The sequence below is a fragment of the Mauremys reevesii genome, linkage group 1 (assembly GCF_016161935.1).
Source record: "Mauremys reevesii isolate NIE-2019 linkage group 1, ASM1616193v1, whole genome shotgun sequence".
Classification (NCBI taxonomy): Eukaryota; Metazoa; Chordata; order Testudines; family Geoemydidae; genus Mauremys; species Mauremys reevesii.
In genome coordinates this window covers 65,822,846-65,842,520 of record NC_052623.1, presented here as the reverse complement: position 1 = coordinate 65,842,520, position 19,675 = coordinate 65,822,846, and the positions used below count along the sequence as shown (strand labels likewise).

General features: G+C 45.9%; 1 long non-coding RNA gene across 2 annotated transcripts; it reads left to right on the top strand.

The window, feature by feature from the left end:
* The first annotated feature begins 16 nt into the window (after nt 1–16).
* LOC120391654 lies at nt 17–15,049 on the top strand. Of its 2 annotated transcripts, none has more exons than XR_005591428.1 (3): nt 17–164; nt 8,553–8,901; nt 14,161–15,049. It is a non-coding gene; the product is annotated as an uncharacterized LOC120391654 (long non-coding RNA). The 2 variants fall into 2 exon arrangements; XR_005591430.1 differs by lacking the exon at nt 17–164 and adding an exon at nt 8,331–8,463.
* The last annotated feature ends 4,626 nt before the right edge of the window (nt 15,050–19,675 follow it).

Here is a 19,675-nt window from a genome sequence, read left to right as displayed (position 1 = left end):
ACCCTGGGAAGGGAGCAGGCTGTTGAACTTCTCCAGTCCCTAAGAAAGGGCTGACAGCCTGCAGAGCCCCTACGCTTGTGGGACATGGCTGAGATTTGCACTGGAGCCCAGTGAACTATGAAGTGGACAGTAGAGACCCCTACCCTGGAGGGAGCTGCTTACAGGTTTCTGTTTTCTTTTCTTTTGTTTAACCTCATTTGCTGTTTGTGGGTTTTTTTGTTGTTTCACTTGAGACCCCCCCCAAGAGGAGACAAAAGAGCCAAGAGGCCTTGGCCAGAGGGTTGATTGCTGGCCAGTTAGAAGGACACACCATGCAGCATTAGGGTGACCAGATGTCCCAATTTTGTAAGGACAGTCCCGATATTTGAGACTTTTTTTTATATGGGACCCTATTACCCCCCCACCCCCTGTCCTGATTTTTCACACTTGATATCTGGTCACCCTATGCAGCATCGACTGGGGCAGGGTTAATTGAACTCACACATGTATGCTTCCCATGTAGCTCCTAAAGCAGGTGCTCTAACATGGGCAAGTGTGTGATACAACGTTGTTATTTGTACCGTGAATGCCAAATTCAGCCCTCAAATGCAACCCACTGAGTCAATGGTGTAATGAGAGCAGAATATGACCTTGTACTTGTGCAGCTGCCATAGAAAATTAAGTTGTGTGAGTGTAAATAAGGTAGAATTTGTTCCAAGGTTTAGAAAATAGAGGAGACTTTGCCAGGAAAAAATAAAGGGGGGGGGAGTTGGGAAGGATACTGTTACATTGAAAACTAGTCAATTTAAAAAAAATGATTTAAAGGTAGCCTCATGTTCTAGACCTGCCTATGAATTTGCATGGTTTTGCAGTCACATAGTGCTATTTTTGACTGTTCTCCTCTCCTCTGTGTCTGTGCAAAAGATACACTATATATCAAGAAAAAAGATGTACTGTTCATGCATACATACATATGTATGAGAGTGCACTGGAGAGAGAGCTACGTCTCCAGGATCTGTGTTTGTCTAGCCAGCTCTCTGTGCGTGTATGTAGCTGGACAAACATACATACAGTAGGTAGCCTGATTTTCATATATTAACATCTCCACTGCGGACAGTTCTCATTCTTTGTGTGGGTGGCTCTCACTCACAGCCAGCTCTGCTCTGTTATGTAAACCCAGGCATGCGTGATCTAATAGCTAGAGACAACTGCAGGGAAGGGGACTTCAGTTAAGAAGAGTCAGTTGGGGACAGAGAACACTGTGTCTTTTTGTTAACTGATGTAACAGAAAAAAACAGAGAACTTTACTTGGACTGTGTCCCAAAAGCCCTCCTGCTTTTTAAACCAGTTATTGCAAACTGCATCAGGGAAACAGGAAAAAAGCTTGGGTGAAATTTTGATCCCCTTGCAAATCCTCCATCAAAGCTCTTTGCAAGAGGCAGTAATGTAGGTGTTGCAGGGGAAACGGAATCCTCCCCACGGCATGTAAAAAGAGTGCCAACAACCAGCATGATGGCATGGGAATAAGTTTTAGAATCAGGTTTCTGGTGCAGATAATCAGATTATGAATGCTTACTTTTTGTGAACATTTTCAGGTATGTCTGTGTGTTTTGGTGAGGAAATCAGAGCAGGGATATGTATCCCCTTTTTATTTCCTCTCATTCATATGATGATTGCATTGACGTATACGTTCACTGCAGTCTTTGTTTGCCAGTGATCTTTCACGGCACGGCAGCCAAGAGAGTGGGATGAATTTATTTCCAGAATCTGTGCTGAAATAGCATGACAGGTAGGAAAGAGACATGCCACCTGCCATATCTCTGCTGCACTGTTCCTGCTCAGACCCTAGATTCAGGAGTGACCTCAGCAGTTGGGCTATGCTGCTCTTGCAGAAGAAATAAATCATGGAGGCCAGGAAAGGCCCTGACTGTTCCGCTCCTGCCGAAGCCAGGCTGGGATCTTCACCTGGAACGAAAGCTGGTGCCTATGGCTGGTAGAAGAGGGAGAGGAACATCTGTTGAGGTCCTCAGAAAAAGTGGGGAGGCTACCCAGATTGAAAGCACGACAGTGTTAGAACTAGATAATGCAAACGCTACTGGGCATACCAGGAAGAGTCCCATTGAATTACATGGGATTACTTATGGTGGTAATTGGTATGCCTTGGTAGTGAGTGTTTGCAGAATTGGGACCTTACACAAGAATGGTCCAAAATATTGGTGGTCTCAGTTGCACTAGTATAGCTCTATCTAGGTCAGTGGGTTTACTCCTGATTTACATTGTTGTACATGACAGCAGAATCAGGCCTGCTCTCTCGAAATATTACTTCCAGTTTTCTGGGTCTTTTTGTAGGATATTTCAAGAGGCTGCAGGATAATTTTTAGTTCTCTAAAAGGGACACAACCAGCTAAGAGAGAAGTTAAAACCTGAGTGAATGCCAGAAGAGTGGCTGGTGAAATGCCACTGAGCCCCATACTCATAAGTTTCATTTTCTGTGATGAAGAGACCTCTGAAGAATGGGTAGCATGTGTGGAATCTGCATTGTATTGTGACACTAGATCCACTCTCCACAGAGTGCACACCTAAGTTCCAATTAAACGCCTCTGGGCTTCACTTCAGTCACTTTTAAAGGAGAGGGAGGGGCAGGTGGGCGTTGGAGCAGCTAATACAATGATCGCACAGTATTCATTTGTAGATTCAGGGGTTGACTGTAGAAAAATGCATGCTGCTTATTCTGGAATGACTGAATGGATGGTGTTCTCTGACACCTAGAGTAGCCTGAGAATCCTCCTCTCTGGGCTCTCCCTGGAGACTTTCTCTTTGCTGGAGTGGAGGAAAGCTTCTTGTTTCATTCCCTTTGCCACTGCGATATAGGCGAATGTTTATCCTGCACCCTGAATTTGTTGTAGCTTTTTCATGTTATATTTACTGTCTGTTACTATTTCTATCATGGTACCATCTAGAAATCCCAACCAAGCCTGGTGCTGCATTGTGCTAGGTCAGGGGTTGGCAACCTCTGGCACGTGGCTCACCAGGGTAAGCACCCTGGCAGGCCGGGCCAGTTTGTTTACCTGCCGCGTCCACAGGTTCAGCCGATCTTGGCTCCCACTGGCTGCGGTTCACCATCCCAGGCAAATGGGGGCTGCGGGAAGCGGTGAGGGATGTGCTGGCCGTGGCTTCCTGCTGTGCCCATTGGCCTGGAGCGGCAAACCGCAGCCAATGGGAGCCGCAATCGGCTGAACCTGCGGAGGCGGCAGGTAAACAAATTGGCCCAGCCCACCAGGGGGCTTACCCTGGTGAGCCGCGTGCCAGAGGTTGCCGACCTCTGTGCTAGGTGCTGTACAAACATATAGCCAGAGACAGCCCCTGCCCTGAAGAGCTAACCTATATATAGACAAAAGAGAAAAAGGTGGAAGAAAACAAGGCACAAGGAAGTGAAGTGACTTGCCCAGGGTCTCCCAGGTCAGTAACGCAGCTGGCCACTAGGACCTCACTTTGCCCTGGCCACTAGGACCTCGCTGCCTCCTCAGCCTGCCTATTTGTGTCAGACTTAGTATAAGACCGTGCCTGCTTGCCCCCAGTTTATGGAACAGAGGTTCCTACAAATAGCAGAATCAAAAGGTCTTATCATATCCCCTTATAGGTAAAAAGGGAATAATCTCACTTCATTTCTATTGGTCTTCTAAGGAAAACAAGTCTGTCCAGGACCAAAATAATGACACAGCCTAAAAAGTGTCCTTAGGCATCCCATCCACACCTAAACAGGCACAATCCATTTCCATCTATTCATTGCCATGGTCAACTGGCAAAGGGGATCTGGGGCAAAAATCTGTCTGGGGATTGGATCTGCTTTGAGCAGGGGGTTGGACTAGATGACCTCCTGAGGTCCCTTCCAACCCTGATATTTTGTGATTCTGTGAAACAGCATTCTACTGGCTCAGACCTCACAGGTTCTGAGCCGAGGCTCTGTGTGGGCCAAAACACTGGAGCTATTTGACCTCTTCAAGATGTATTTTATGAGTGTATAAAATTCAGTTCTCAATGGAAGGCAATCCACAGATAGGATCTGAGAGTCTCACTGCTCTCACCTCCTGTTAACTTTCAGGAGGCATTGGGCACCTCTCAGGAGGGGGCCCATTAGCATTACTATGCATTACTGTCCATGTGGGTATCAAGCAGATTGTGAACCCCAGAGTCATTGCCCCACTTTCATTCCTGAAAGTGGGACAGAGCTTGAAGCACCCTTTGATTGGTGCAGCAGCCAATTGAAAAAGTCCAGCCAGTCCTCTTAGTGCCCCAGGATAGTTGTCTTGTCCAGCAACAAGGCCCAATCCTGCGAGGGGCTGGGCTCCTCCTGCAAAGTGCTCGGTTCTCTCCAGTCCTGGTGGAGCTTAGCATCTGGCATGATCAGGCCCAAACACAAGACTTGACTGTATATGCACTAGGATCAAAATGCAGAGACATGATCATTTCACGTTACAGCATTGCAGTGGTCCCTTTGTTTTTAGCTGCTGACGCTGGCAATGGTATTTACATAGCAGATCTTGCAATGACTAGCGTGATCCACTGAGTGGCACTGTCTGTCCAGGAATGCTTAACAGATACTGCAAAATAATCTGTGACATCACAGGAGTTTCACCTGCACTCTGACGGTATTTCAGAATGCATTAATTCCTCTCCTGGTATTTTTTATTATGCTTTACCTTAGGGAAACAATATAAGAGCATTACAGTATCTTAGGCTGTTTCCACTCAAAGCTTCTCATACAGTGCTGGTGAAGTCTTTAGACAGAGAAAGAATACCACTATAAGCGTAGAAGATTCTGGATGTAGCTTACAATATACCAGTATATAAGGTCTGAGGATGATTTTACAACATTTGAGGATCTGAGCCAAAGTGTTGGATTGATTTTAAAATGTGAACATTGTCACTCCATCTTCCATAATGCTCAGAATCAGAGCTGGTTGAAATTTCCCCTACTTATTTTCCTGCATAAAAATGACCTCTTTTTTCCAAAAATAAAACTTTTCATGAAATTTATCAATATTATTAAAATATTCTTTTTTGCAAAATTTTCCACAATATTTTTCAGTGACTTTGTTTTAATCAAAATCAATTTCTAAATCATTATTTAAATGGCCATTTACTGAAAATGTTGTGGGTTTGTTTAACTGAGAAGGTGTTTGATAAACAACAATTTTTTGAAAAAGATTTTTGTATACATTTTACTAAAATTTATATTCTGAAAAATGGGAAATTTCAACCCTGTGAAACAGAAACAATGCCAACTTTTTAAATTCATGTTCTGATATTTTTTGGCCAATTCTAGATGTTACTATTTATGTTTGGACAGTCTGTATCTTTCTCTTCCCCACCTCTCCCTGGTTTCTCCTTTCAGCCCTTAGAGAGTCAGGCAAAACTGACACGTTTAGCTTTGCTAATTTCCTTGTGTGCCAAATGGATATTTTGGAGAAGTCAGCCAAGAGGTGACTAAACATGTTTTTGCTGCAAAAAAAACATTGACATTGCAGCTTTAAACAAAACGTGTGTAAAACAAGAGGTTTTTGTCAATCCCTCGTGTGAAACTGTTTTTTAGCTTTTCATATATTTAGTAGGAGCCTCAGGATATGGATTCCTTCCCCACCAACTGATTTGATGTGTGACCCTAGTTAAGCAATTAATGGCGTGATTGTGATTGATGGTGATTTAAGTCACAGCCTCAGGTTGGCTGTGGAGCAGAGGTGCAGTGCCACAATGCGTGCTCTGGGAGACACTGTCTCAGGCAGCTGCAATGCCTCTGGGGAGCATGCTGCTGTGCCTTCATTCGAAAGCAAGGTAGGCTGGTTCTCCGTGCCCTATGTGCTTTGAGAGCAAAATGGGCATGGCCTGCTTTCTCCTTTCTGCCTCTGCAAATCAGAACAAAGTAATTACTGGTGGCGCTGTTCTTGGGGGGACATCACGGGCGAAATCATGTGCCCTTCTTTACTCTGGAAAAGCTCATTCATTTCAGTGAATTGAACAAAGACTGCTCGATCTGGGTAGATTTCGTATTGATAGGATGAAATCTCTTTGGCTATAAGCCATTGATTCATAAGTTAAAAGGCAGAGCAATTCTGATGCAACAGGTTTTTTTTTTGTGGGGGGACGAAGAGCTGGATGCACCCCTCTGCCTCCCCCGATTCCACAATATCAGGGAGCCTGTATTGTCCCTTCAGCCATTCACTGCTCCACATTGAGGGTTTTGTATCAGCCACCCCTGGCATCTCTCATACCAGGTGCTCTTTGTAATCTCCACTCCAGCCTCCCACAGGACATCTGTTTCAGGTCCCCATTATGTTCCCTCCATACCAAGGGCTTTTCCCCAACTGAAAATTGTGGCAGGAAATGTCCTGTCTCCCTCCCTGCTCCTGAAAATGTGCCTCTGAGCGCAGGAGCACTTTGTCCATGTTTTCGTTATTTCGCATTTATGTTGCTGTAATGCCGAGAGGCCCCAAGCAGATCATGGCCCCACTGCGCTAGGCACTACCCAGAGCATAAGACAGTCCCTCCCCAAGGAGCTGACAAACTAAAATAGACAAGAGACACAAATAGATGGATGAGCACAGAGTCAACACCAAGAATTTTAATATGCTTTTTGGCAGAGGGTTATTGTAAATAACCTCCAATTTCCACTCAATCTAACCATCCTTAACTGGCTTATTTCTTATAGGCCTCATGACAGAGGTGCTTTTCGAAGAAGGACGAGACACAGATTTTTAACAGTGAGGGTGATTAAGCATGGGAACAAACTAACAAGGGAGGTGGTGGATTCCTCATCTCTTAGAGTCTTCAGACCAGGACTGGGTGTCCTAAAAGATCTGCTGTGTTCAAACACAAGTTGTTAGGCTCACTACAGGAGTCAATGGGTGAAATTCTGAGGGCTGTGTTACACGGGTCAAACGAGATGATCAAGTGGCCCTTGGCCCCTGAAATCTACGAACAATAGACCAAAGCAAATGAGAACCTCGCTAATTTAAACTAATATTGGGGAGGACCCATTGCAAATTAGTGTTTAAGCAATTAAATATTATATAAAAGCAAGAATAAATCATGACCAAACACATTTTGTTAATATACTTTGAAAATGATCATTTGCCTTTAATTACTTATGATATTTCACAGTGTAGTAGAAAAGGCCTTATGCACATTGAGTAGCACTTACTCGCAGGAGTAGGTCCATGAATAAGTCCATGATTGTGAACGAGGGTAGAAGAATCAAGCCCTAAATAGTCTGTATTTTGTAAAAATAGCAAAGGCAGAGTGATGGACAACTCATTATGGGCCTAATGCAAAGCATATTGAAATCCACTGGCTTCTATGAATTATTTTGCTGAGAGGTGAGGCACGAGGGTTTTTAAGCTAAGGGCTGGGGGGAAACGAATAGGTGCACGTTGGACTGTGTTCTTTGAGTCTGGTTCTGCGACCACCCTCCAGGAGCATCGGATGCGCATCTGACACGACTTGGCTCCACTCTTGTGTCCAGGCCACCTGGCCAGTGACTTGGCATAAGCAACGCTTAGGCTGGTAACTATAAATTATCTTTGCAGAACCTGTGTGAGTGTGTGTGTGAGTAAATGATTATAACAGCTGTCAAAACTATTTTGTTGTATTTGCAATAAATGTGGCATTTTGCCTTGTCCCTCTTATAAGATCCTGTTGGTGGTATTTTATTAATGTAACATGCGGAGGAGCATGTGGTAACTGGAAGCCTAGAATCAAATGAAGTAAAAATCTTAAATGAACTAAATTGTACTATAGAATCTCTATGGATAGTAATTCCATGCTTGAAAAATAAGAATATAGCACAGGGTTCTGCAATCTCTGGCACGCGGCTCGCCAGAGTAAGCACCCTGGCAAGCTGGGCCAGTTTGTTTACCAGCCACGTCTGCAGGTTCGGTCGATCACGGCTCCCACTGGCTGCGGTTTGCCACCCCAGGCCAATGGGGGCGGGGAGAAGCCGCAGCCAGCACATCCCTCGGCCCGCGCCGCTTCCCGCAGCCCCCATTGGCCTGGAGTGGCAAACCATGGCCAGTGGGAGTCACAATTGGCCGAACCTGTAAACGTGGCGGGTAAACAAACTGGCCCGGCCCGCCAGGGTGCTTACCCTGGTGAGCTGTGTGCCAGAGGTTGCCGACCCCTGATATAGCAGTAGGGCTATATTACAGACCACCTGACCAGGATAGTGTTAGTGACTGTGAAATGCTCAGGGAGATTAGAGAAGCTATTAAAATAAACTCAATAATAATAATAATAATAATAATGGGTGGTTTCAACTATCCCCATATTGACTGGGTACATATCACCTCAGGAAGGGATGCTGAGATAAAGTTTCTTGACACCTTAAATGACTGTTTCTGGAGCAGCTGGTCCTGGAACCCAGAAGAAGAGAGGCAATTCTCAATTCTTGAGGGTTAGATTTTTAGCATGGAGTTTGAAGTGCAAGGACTGGTGAGTGCATATGAGGAACATTCTACTGTATATATTCTGTATAACCCTTCCTCACTTTCATTCTAACTAGTGTAAATATTTGTTTGCAGTAAAAACAGGATACATGGTGTGAAACCACAGAATGCAAAATATATTCAAATCCTGGAAGAGCAACAGGGGTCTTTCTCAGCTCATGGTCTCCTATCGTGCTGCTCAGATGTTCCTTGGAGATGTTTCCCAGCATGTACCTTCTTTGTATTCTAGCCTGAAGATCAAATGATTGTTGATCCCAAGATGTCACTGTTGAATCATCAAAGTAATAATAACTGGGGACCGGGAGCAAATGGAGGATGAAAGTAGAGCTGTGCCTGGGAAAGCTAATTTTATGGGAGCTGACAGAAAACACACACATGATATCCCATCAGAAGTTCAAAGAAAAACATTTTTACTTCCCAGAAGGTGGTTGAACACTTTAAAAAAAAAAAAAAAAAAAAAGCTCTCTGCAAACTATTCAAGATGGGATTTGGCAGCATTTGGGGATTTAGCATTTTGGCTATAGTTATTCCTCACTTCCATGAGAGGAAGGATGGCCCAGTGCTTACTGTGCTAACCTGGAACTTGGGAGACCTGGATTTAATTCCCTGCTTTGCCATAGACTTCCTGTATAAGTCTTTTAGTCTCTCTGTGCCTCAGTTTCCTATCTGTAAAATGGGAATAATAGCACTGCCCTACATCACACAGGTGGTGTGAGGCACTCAGATACCACAGTAATGGGGGGAAATATAAGTACCTTAGATATCTAGATTTGGGTAAAAATGCCTGTGGGCCTGAGGATCCCTGGCCATTTTCACACATTTTAATGTAGTCTCTTTGCTAGGGACAGCCGTGAGTTGCTATTCTTCCTCCAGTTAAGACTGCTAGCAAGGTCACCCTTTAGAACAAGCCAGTTTCACTCCTGGAGAAAAACAGGACTTGCCCTGTCACTCACTGCCCCCATTCCTCACCCTTATAAACTACTACTGCCCTATCACTTTTGTAAAATTAGCATTTTGGCCCAGGATGGTGGAATACTATAGCAACTTTCCTCATGGGATTGAAGTCCTGGTTGTGCAGTATTCCCATCCACCATCAGGAAACGGAATCCTTAATTTGAAACTGAGTTTCCCATATGGCAGCGGTAGTGCAACTCCCCAGGCCAGGGGTTTGGCTTTTGATCAGAAGGGGGATATCCTAGTGAAATAATTATCCAGGAAGAGATGGGCTCTACTATCTAAACCAGAGGTAGGCAACCTATGGCATGCATGCCAAAGGCAGCACACAAGCTGATTTTCAGTGGCACTCACACTGCCCGGGTCCTGGCCACTGGTCCGGGGGGCTCTGCATTTTAATTTAATTTTAAATGAAGCTTCTTAAACATTTTAAAAACTTTATTTACTTTACATACAACAATAGTTTAGTTATATATTATAGACTTATAGAAAGAGACCTTCTAAAAATGTTAAAATGTATTACTGGCACGCAAAACCTTAAATTAGAGTGAATAATTGAAGACTCTGCACACCACTTCTGAAAGGTTGCCGACCCCTGATCTAAACCCAACAGTCTCCTGTAGGAAATTAATTGATGACGGTATAGTCCCCCAAATTCGACATTGCCATAGCCATTAAATACAGAGCCAGTGTGATCTGAGAGTTAGAACAAGAGACTGAGGGTCAGAACTCCTGGTTTCTATTCCTGGCTGTGTCAAGGACTTCCTGTGTGACTCGGTCAGATTTTTTGCCTGTTTGCACCTTGGTTTCTCCATCTCTGCAATGGGGATACCACAAACCTGCCTCCTGGGGTGGAGTTTTTGTTTCACTAGTTGTTTGCAAAGTGCTTTGTGATCTTTTCAGGAAGGCTCACAAAAGTGTAAAGCATTGAAAAAAGCGAAGAAGACATTTTACTCTCCTTTACTGGTGGCTATGGAAGGGATAACATGAGAATGACAAGGAAAATATTTTGCGGATCTTGTAGGCAAACTAGAAATGCTGTGGGTGCGTCTTCCTCTTGTTGTTATCTTTTGAGCATGGAACATAAGAATGGCCATACTGGGTCAGACCAGAGGTCCATCTAGCCCAGTATCCAGTCTTCTGACAGTGACCAATGCCAGGTGCCCTAGAGGGAATGAACAGAACAGGCAATCATCAAGTGATCCATTCCCTGTCGCCCATTCCCAGCTCCTGGCAAACAGAGGCTCGGGACACCATCCCTGCCCATCATGACTAATAGCCATTGAAGGACCTATCCTCCATGAACTTATCTAGTTCTCTTCTGAACTCTGTTATAGTCTTGGACTTCATAACATCCTCTGGCAATTGCCTGTCTGTGGGTATTCAGCTAGTGGTCCCACTTCTTATCCATCAGGCAGCGTCTTGCCAGTTTTGATGCTGAATCTTCCATCCCGAAAGGATTGCCTCCATTTCAGCATCAACTAATTGGCTTATCTGGTATCAAGGCCCTTCTGTACTCATGTAATAGCCAAAGTTAAAAACCATTCTAAAGCACAGTTTATACCAGGCTGTAGCCAAACTGGGTTCTCACATGATTTGACCAGGGAGGCAATATGTCTGTGTAAAATCCTTTTGTTAGAATAGGGTTCAAAACCAATTCTCCTAGGGTCTATTCCTAGTATGAGTTTTTGTGCTATAAAAAAAACCAAATTAACAAGGCATTATAAAGCATTTTTATACTCAGTCATTACTTCAGTGTACACAGATTCCCTGGCTTTGCCCTTGCAACAAGGAATTGCAACATCCAAAACTGATGATATAGTGAAGAAGATAATTTGGGAGTTCTCTGTCTGTGGATAGACCCATACAAATCCCTATAGCAAACAGTTAGTGTAGTCTACTGAGCTGCAAATATGAATTCCATCTTGCCTTGCTCATTTTCACCTCTAGTCAGCAAAATAATTCACTGTGTCAATAATACACTGAGGCCACTGATGCTAATTTACATTCCTTTGTAAAGAATTTCAGATGAGTACACTTCACTTGCAGCCAATACTATGCTAATGAGAACTTTGCAATTCCAGAACACAGCCTGGCTTGATGTCCATGGACTCTGTACTACAGTAAATGACCTGTGGCATAGTTTTAATTAAGGAAGCCAGCACATAATTAAAACAACAACAGCTTACTATCAATTTCTGCAGCAAGTCTTAGCCTCCGGGTAATGTGTGTGTTTGTGTATACAGTCTATGTGTGGGTGGATTACTACATGAAAGGCCCAGAATGGAAAGAGTGTGTCATTTCTAAATGGATATAGCATAAAATACTGCCTTGTTGGTTCCCTGAAGCAGCAGCTGCAGCTTATTGTTAGAAGAGAAACAGAAACCAGGGTTACACACAACACATCTAGCAGAGATTGGCATGGAACTGATCCTCCTTCAGGTTCTCTTTTTGCACAGCTGTAAGAAAAGGCCAAGTGAGTATAGTGGGATAACACGTTAGAAACTGACATCTCTCTTGGGAGTTGGTGGAGCTGGGGCTGTCACTTGTAAAAATATCCTCAGTGGACATGCCTTTTTCAGTCACCCTTCTCCACAACTCCAACAGCATGTTCTACAGTGACAGAAGCTCCCTTGGACTTTGCAGGCTCAATTTTCAGAAACAAAGCATGTGAATCCCTGTGTGAACCGATAATAGCCTACACACCTAGTTCACCCACCATATACACAGAAAGATTTACTTTCCAGATATGGCTCTGGACCAAAAATCAGATCCAAACAACCCCAAACTCTAGAGAAATTCAGATCTGGATCCAAATTGTACAACTTGAGCCAATCCCTGATAACTACTTTGTTCATTTGTATTTTGTAGGTGCCAATTATTTTTTTTAAATATTGCCCTTAGGGCCAAATTCTGCCCTCACTTACCTGCATAGTGCTACTTACATAAATGGGGCTACATGGGGCAAATGAAGCGGGATTTGGTCCTAAGTATGAATTCTGGTTGAGTTACCGAACTCTAGGGCAGGGGTGGCTAAACTGTGGCTCGTAGGCTGCTCTCTTACAGTTAAAGTGTGGCTCATGGAGCTCCCACACCTCCCTCCTATTCTCCACGTACCAGACTTGGGGCTTCTGCCCTGTGGTAGGATGGTGGGGCTAAGGGCTTCTGCCCTGCACACCACTCCGCAGGCAGGTTGTGTGCATGTCTTATGGCTCTCGAACTTCAGAAGCCATATGTGGCTCGGAGGGTCAGCAAATTTGGCCACCCCTGCTATAAGGCCCGTGCACACTGCAAAATAACCACTTAAGGGACTTGATTACATGGCTAGGGGCCCATCTATGCTACAAAACCAACTCGTGTTCTAACCAGGTTCGGGGACAACTGATCTGTGTCTATAAAATAAGCAGCTATGTGTTTTTTTTTTCTGTATAAGACCAACCCTTAGGTTTCACTATTACCACCTGCTCATCCATCCTGAATAACACACAATCAGTTAATCGCTTTATTATTCACTTATCACACAGATGTTGTTGCCATAGACTGAAAAAAATTGTTGCCTTCACTGGCTGCACTGCAGCAGAGATCATAGAATCATAGAATATCAGGGTTGGAAGGGACCTCAGGAGGTCATCTAGTCCAACCCCCTGCTCAAAGCAGGACCAATTCCCAACAAAATCATCCCAGCCAGGGCTTTGTCAAGACTGACCTTAAAAACCTCTAAGGAAGGAGATTCCACCACCTCCCTAGGTACTCCATTCCAGTGCTTCACTGCAGGGCCGCCCAGAGGATTCCAGGGGGGGGGGGTCTTCGGGGGCTTCTTCCTTTCGACGGACCCGCCGCCGCGAAAGTGCCCGCCGGCCCGGCCGGCCCCCGCCGGCGACCGCGCGAGCGCCGACGCGCCGCGCTGCAGCTGCAGCCGGGGCGTCGGCGGGCGCGGGGGGGGGCTGCGGGGCTTCGCTTCGGGTCCCGGGGCGGAAGGGCCCTGCCCCGCCCCGCCCGCGCCCGGGCCGCGCAGGGCGGCCGCGCCCCCCGCCCCCCGCCCCCCCCCCCCCCCCTCTCTCCCCTCTCCCTCCTCCTCCGGGCTCGCGCCTCAGCGCCAGAAGCAGCCGGCCTGAGCTGCGCCAGGCCCCTCCTCCATGCTGAGGGCTCAGGGGGGGGGAGGGGTGGGGCTGAGCGGAGCACAGAGCGCCTCAGCAGCCTCCAGCCAGCTCCCCCTGCGCCGCCTCCCGCGGCGGGGCGGGGGGCGGGCTCGGGCGAGCGAGGCTGCGGCGCTGGGCGAGGAGGAGAGGCGAGGCCCGAGGAGGCGGGGGCGCTGAGGGGGGCCTTGGGGGCCTGGGGGGGCCCCCCCCCCCCGGGGCCCTCCCCCCCCCCTCCCCCTCCTCCTAGTAAAAAATTGTTTCCTAATATCCAACCTAAACATCCCCTACTGCAACTTGAGACCATTGCTCCTTGTTCTGTCATCTGCCACTGCTGAGAACAGCCTAGCTCCACCCCCCTTCAGGTAGTTGAAGGCTGCTATCAAATCCCCCCTCACTCTTCTCTTCTGCAGACTAAATAAGCCCAGTTCCCTCAGCATCCCCTCATAAATCATATACTATGGATGTAGTATAACAGGCTCAGTTAGGTGTTGTGTAACTTAGATTGCTACATGGAAACAACATGCAGCATATGTCTCTATGTTCGTTGAAAATTGAATTAACGTTTGTTTTCTTTTCTTTCTGTCTCGAAGGAATCTGCACGGTCATGAAGGAAATGCTGCAAGTTCATCACTCCCAGTTGTGCAGTTGTTTGTGTGCTTCACATAGTTTCAGAACAGACCACTCCTTGCTGTGTTTATTTCTTGGGTGTGTTTGCCTGGATAGCTCTGAGCTTCTCTTCCCCATTTGGGACTCCCCATCTTTCTGCTTTATTTCCTCCTCCTTTAATGACCAAACACAGGAGCAACCTGTCATACCAGCTGAGACAGATGGAACAAAGCTTCTCCCCGACGCCATCAACCGTACTTGCAGATAGGCTGGGATGGTAGCTTGCTAGTGATTGGGCCAATCCCTCTGCCTTCTAGAGCTGAGCATGCAATCTCTGCAGTACTCCCACCTATTGACATGGCAGCAAGGGACTGCATTTGAGATCTACATTTGGATGTCCTTTGCAAAAACATTGCTCTTTCATCAGGCCACCAGGCTAGCCCCTCCAGTGCTAATTTTTGGTTCAGGTGGGTCTACTTCCAGGGATCAACAAAAGGTGATTGCTTATGAAAAGAGTCTTCTAATAAAGACAGAGCAGAGTTATGCTTGTCCCTTGGTAACTTCTTAATACAGAAGGTTCCCTCTTAAGTGTGACCAATTGTTTTTATCTTCAGAGGCTTACAAAACAATTGCCAAAATCGCAATGACTAAAGCATGAATTTTACAATGATCAAACCCAAACGGGGCAGATGTTCCTGCATCTGCCACTTCTGTCACAGGTAATGAGACTTGTGCAGCTTGGGTCTCTCTCTATCTAAGCTGAAGCATTTTCCTATCACCGATCAGAGAATTAATCACACGAGTTAATGTGGGGTTTGAAATGAGGCCCTTAGATTTTTTTTCGTTAATAACGGAGACTTGACTTTTTCTGAAGCCCATCAGAGGAACGTGCACTCACACAATGCCTAATGTTGTGCAACAACCTGAGTATTCATGTTGTTTGGAGGTTGGTTGAAAATAAGAGTCTAAGGCCTGGTCTACACTAAGTGGGGGGGTCGAAGTAAGGTACGTGACTTCAGCTACGCGAATAGCGTAGCTGAAGTCGAAGTACCTTAGTTCGGGCTACTCACCCGTTCAGATGCCGCGGGATCGAAGTCCGCGCTCCAAGGTCGACTCCGCCACCGCTGTTCGCGGTGGTGGAGTTCCGGAGTCGGAGCGCGTGAGGAGTTCGAACTATCGCGTCTTGATTAGACGCGATAGTTCGAACTCCGAGAAGTCGAACTCTCCGCGTCGACCCGCGTGGTAAGTATAGACCTACCCTAACATGACTCTTCTCTCATTAATTTTACACTGAACTGTTACAAGTATTTGTGCTCACTAATGGATTCCTCCCTTAGAATGCTGCCTGAGAGAGAGATTCATTCCCTCCATCTTCAAATTCTCACATTAAATTTTCCTTGAAAGTATATCAAGAACCCAGACCTGGCTCCATTCAGACCTCGACATGCAAACAGCAGTCACTGAAGGCTGTAGAACATGTTTCCCCACCCTGATGACTCATTCAGCCACAAGCAAGCTGGCGTGGGGACTCCTGTTTTGCTTATCTCCTCAGGGGCCTCCTGTGGATAAACAAAAAGGGGGTGTGGATTCCATTAAGCTACCCCTGGCTAGCTCTAGGTGGCAATGTATCATAGTAAAAATAGGTCAATTACATCTGCTTCAAAGAGACTCATAGCGAAGAATGCCTATGTGGCATTGTCTCAGGATAGAAACACCATGTGCTTGTACGTTTTAGGTCTGGGACAGCGTATGTTTAAATACATGCATATTGTAAATGTTATCTAAGATGATGGGAAGCGTAGGGCTTGATTTCCCAGTGCTAGCTGGGTGTAAAAGCTTGGTGAATGAGAATGGTGGCATTTTATACTCACTGTGCGCTGAAATAAATGACTGGACAAGAGGCTGGTCAGTAGAGAGAAAGACCTGTTGGGTAGGGTGGTGGTTGTTTTGCTTTAATTTGCTTGAATAAACAAATCCAGTTTAATTCTACTGACTGCTTATTTACTTCAGCCAAAGAGCCTACACAAAGACAAAGTGACCTACTACGGTATGATCCTGATTATCCGACACCCTATTACCTCAACATGAAGGGATTTGGGTAATGCGGAGGTTTGGATACCAGAGTAGAGACCCCTGGTCGCAGGGGCGGCCGCACTGCTGCTGAATGGCTTCTGCAGCAGCTCAGGGAGCTGCAGCCCTGTTGTCACAAGAGCGGGAAGGGGGACATGACAGTGGAGCTGCAGAGGGTCCCTGTGTTGCTGCTCCTGCCCTCTTGATGCTCAAACTCCCGATCAGCCATATAAAATCCATATCCCCCATGCTATTCGGATAACTGGGAGTATTCTGTCTATGAACTGACTGACATGCCACTCCTAATTATGATGAAGCATCTCTGTTGACACAAAAATCAGCAGAAAATGGTTTAGTCTTAATACAGCAAAGATGTGGGGTGATGTTTCTTCCATGAAGCAGGACTGCAGTAATAATAAGCAAAGACTTTACTATGTCCACTCATATCAAACATCACTCAGCTAGCATTGTTAGTGCAAAAGCCAGCTCAGGCTACCTCCAATTTAGAATTCCTGGGCCTTGTTCTCCTCTAAGGGACTGTCTACACTCAGAAATTGTGCCACTTAACTATACTGAAATAATGAAGGCAATACAACTCCTAAGGTGGATGCAATGATATCAGTAAAAGGGTGCTTATACTGAGATAGCTTATACTGTATGGAAAGGGGAGTAAGCAGAGGTGCAAGTAGGGTGGTACGGTCCAGTACGCTGTGCCAGCAAGATATTTATAGCTGGTTCGGTGTACAAGAAAGACACAGGAAGAGCAGAATGTGGCGGGCCCATGCCGGCAGCTCCTTCTGCGCAGCTGTACCACTCCAGCCCTTCCACGCAGGGTCTCCTCCATCTGTACAGCTGGAGGACAGGGCTGGGGGCGGGGGCGGTCATGGGGTGCTGCCGTCATTCTGCTCCCTTCCCTGCTGTGGTTCAGAAGTCTCTGGTGCAGCAGGAGGAAAGAGCCCCCCCAGGTAAGGGGGGTGGATCATGAGGAGGGGACGGGGAGAGCATGGGGGCCCCAGACTGGGAGCATGGTGGGGAGAAGTCACGTGGAGGGTCACGTGAGGCGGTCACATGCCCTCCAACCCCACCCACCCTGTACCAATAAGAAATGGATTCCACTTGCACCATTGGGAGGAAGCTACATTGGAATAATGTGCCTTTGCACCATTATAACTGCAGCCGCACTAGGGGTTATAGTGCCTCAATTATTTGGTAGAAAAATCACATCCTTCACCAATATAGTTTAATTGGTACAAAATCTGTGTGGCACTGCAGCCTTGTGCTAGTATTTCTTCGATATAAGAAATTCCATTGACTCCAATGGAGTTCCCCTTCACTGACACTTCCTAAAAGTAAGAGGAAAATAAGAGTCCCTGGTTCTGTTGTTTTATAAAAGCCAGACCCTTGAGATCATATTAACAGATTTCTGTGTGTACATTTCCTTTCCGATGTTCCTATAAACAAAAATGCAGAATGGCAAAGAAGAAGAAGAAATCTACATCCTTCAGGGATTACTGAAAACTTGATATGATCAGCCTTAATTGGTCCCGGTGGAGTTTGACATCTGCCCCCATCCTGTACCTCTGACTATTCTACCATTGCCTGAGGACACCATTTCAACCAGCCAACAGTGGTGCACTGGCAGAGGGAGCAGTTGTTGGGCTTTGTCTCCACAGCAGTATCTCAGAAAATAAGACCTTTCCCACTCAAGAACATGACTCATCTCTCAAGATCATTCAGTTCCCAACCCTAGAGCTGGGATTCAGGACTGAAAGATTCTGAGAAATGGAACCATGTATAGACCAATTGAAGTTTTGGACCCTACCAAAATCCTTCTGTCTCTTGTGACTACTGTTATTCTATCGTTGGAACAGGCACTGACATAACTGATAACAAGGTCAGGCACACTGGGAGATAGGGAGGAAGGAAATATTTGGTAATTTCAACTGCTGCCATCAGGCTTGATTCTCTGTTGTCCTGGCACCTTATCGTTTACAGCAATGCAAAGTGAGTGGGAAATGCTATCAAATCAGAATGATAGTGGTTTACATCTACTTTGCGCTGGCCTAAATGATTAGGCAAAGAACATAACAATGAATTGGGGCTGTTCGTTTTTATTTGAGTGATTTGCCTCGCCCTCTTTGCAAACATGTCCATTCGGAACAATTGTTCTGCCTCTCAATATGGCTGCAATGCCAGGGGAACTGGCTTTCAGTTCAGCCTCCTGCTGACATTCCTTCTTCCTTGGAATAGGAACCAGTGCCAAGAGCATCTGTTTAAAGAACAAAGGGCAGGACGAGAAGCCATTTATGTTATGAGAACTTTACAATGCTCTTCTCTTCCCAGTTCCTGACATACCCACATGAGTCACTCCATTCTCTTGCTGGAAGTGCTACTGATCCTAAGTCTCAAACAAAACTCAGGGAAACAACTCACAGCAAGAGGGATTTTCTGATTGATTTTTAGCTCTTCCCTTTGTTATGAAGTGCACCTTTAGCTTGATTTTGTTAAAAGGCCAGCTGGCTTTACTGGTAATACTGTATTTTATTTATAAGCAAAGCCAATTTTTCAAAACATGAATCATGGAAGTTTAGAGATTAAAAAGACACATTAGTTTACCTCAGGGGTAGGCAACCTATGGCATGCGTGCCAAAGGTGGCACGCGAGCTGATTTTCAGTGGCACTCGCACTGCCCGGGTCCTGACCACCAGTCCGGGGGGCTCTGCATTTTAATTTAATTTTAAATGAAGCTTCTTAAACATTTTAAAAACCTTATTTACTTTACATACAACAATAGTTTAATTATATATTATAGACTTATAGAAAGAGATCTTCTAAAAACGTTAAAATGTATTACTGGCACCCGAAACCATAAATTAGAGCAGGGGTCGGCAACCTCTGGCACGCGGCTCGCCAGGGTAAGCACCCTGGCAGGCCGGGCCAGTTTGTTTACCTGCTGCGTCAGCAGGTTTGGCCGATTGCAGCTCTCACTGGCCATGGTTCACCGTTCCAGGCCAATGGGGGCGGCGGGAAGCCGCGGCTAGTACATCCCTTGCCCGTGCCACTTCCCACTGCCCCCATTGGCCTGGGATGGTGAACCGCAGCCAGTGGGAGCCGCGATCGGCTGAACCTGCCGACATGGCAGGTAAACAAACTGGCCTGGCCTGCCAGGGTGCTTACCCTGGTGAACCGCGTGCCAGAGGTTGCCGACCCCTGAATTAGAGTGAATAAATGAAGACTCAGCACACCACTTCTGAAAGATTGCCAACACCTGCTTTACCTAGTTCATTCCTTTGCCACTGCAGGCTTGTGCACTATGGTATATGCTTCTGGGGGTTGTCCAGGCTAGTAAATATTTCAAGCAATATAATGTCAAATACTTCTTTGGGAGACTTTTACTGCCAAAATGAGTTATTAGGAGATAACTCCATT